At 37.1% G+C, this 1,325-nt stretch overlaps 1 long non-coding RNA gene across 2 annotated transcripts in view; it reads left to right on the top strand.

Moving 5' to 3' along the window:
- The first annotated feature begins 350 nt into the window (after window positions 1-350).
- Window positions 351-1,325, top strand: part of LOC106517369 (uncharacterized) — a 4,607-nt gene continuing 3,632 nt past the window's right edge. For both annotated transcript variants that reach the window (XR_001310201.1, XR_001310200.1), the window contains exons 1-4: window positions 351-387; window positions 475-773; window positions 915-985; window positions 1,082-1,198. This is a non-coding gene — a long non-coding RNA (uncharacterized LOC106517369). The remainder of the gene's footprint in view (window positions 388-474; window positions 774-914; window positions 986-1,081; window positions 1,199-1,325) is intronic.

Genomic DNA, 1,325 nt, shown 5'->3' with positions numbered 1-1,325 from the left:
CATTAGCACCTCTAGTAATATATTTACTGAGAAAAATGTTGACGTGTTCAATACTTATTTTACCCGCTGTATGTGAACTGAAACAGCTGTGGAATGTCAATGATAAGGTTTAAGAGAGCAGCATGGCAAAATGTGACTCATGTCTGTTGAAAAATCTTCCACATGGTTGACTGGGTTCTTTTAGGGCTTTAAAATTAGCTTTTGCTAAATTTTCAGTATGTTAGTGTTTTAGAATTAGGGGATCTAAATACTTGAGTCAGTGCTTTAGGGCTAGTGGAACTAATTTTGAGATTAGTGCTGCCCACCACTTCCCATCAATGCATTTAAAGCCCAACTATTTGTTGTTTTGTAGTTACCGCGACCCTTGAAAGCCAGTTTGATGTTATGGTGAGCTCATTTTCATTACATTCTGCTCCACATGCACCTAGCTTTGCTTAACATGCAACACTGAGTTCATTCTTTGTGTTTCTTCAGGACTGACGTAAAGCACCACCATATGGAAGTTATTGACCGAATGTTTTCCATTCCTGACCTCGAGAGGTGATCTTTTCTATTTACTCGTTGATGCACTCGTTCTTGATTTTTGACCCGTGCGTCTGTTTGTGGCAGGACTTTRTGTCGGGTGTTTGGAGTTGACCTCSTAGAGCCAAGGAGAGGAGCTCTGCTGGAGCTGTACGTGGAAACTGTGCTGTTTTGCAGAAAGCAAGGATTCAAAAAAGAGCAAACCTCTGCACTTTTGTCAATCATCAAGTCCATTCATGAGGCCAACATTGGTAAGCAAAGTTTTAACTTTTGTTGTTTTTGTTGTTGTTTTTTTACATATTTCCAAGCCAAATATTTACCAAATTTATTGTTAGCGATGTTAAACTTGATATCATGACTTATTTCACAATAAAATGTTTTTCAACTCATAGAAACGCCTCTGGACAACAAAGATCAGTGTCTCAAGTATTCCGAGGAGCTCCTGCTCTTACACTCAGTCAGGGTAAGAGAAATAACCAGTGTTTTTAAGTTTGACGTGAACACCTATAAATATCTGGTTTGTGCTCCTCTCTGATGTGTCTGATTCTGCTCATTACAGCGCCCACCATTTAGTGCCAACCTGTTCAGCTTYATGGAGGTGAACTGTATATTAAAATACATCAACGACCATTACATGAGGCACTATAAACTCTACAAGTACATCTTTACACCTGAGGTAATTTTAAAAAAGGATTTAATTACACAAAACTGTTGCAAAATTCGTTTATGTCTTTCCACTTTTGAAACTCAATAAACAAAATGAAGTAACATATTTAAAAATAAAAATTTTAAAGTTTTAAAAT

This window comes from Austrofundulus limnaeus, unplaced genomic scaffold, assembly GCF_001266775.1.
Source record: "Austrofundulus limnaeus strain Quisiro unplaced genomic scaffold, Austrofundulus_limnaeus-1.0 Scaffold48, whole genome shotgun sequence".
Taxonomy (NCBI): Eukaryota; Metazoa; Chordata; class Actinopteri; order Cyprinodontiformes; family Rivulidae; genus Austrofundulus; species Austrofundulus limnaeus.
The sequence above is the reverse complement of the archived record's forward strand: the minus strand, read 5'-3'. Positions and strand labels throughout refer to the sequence as shown.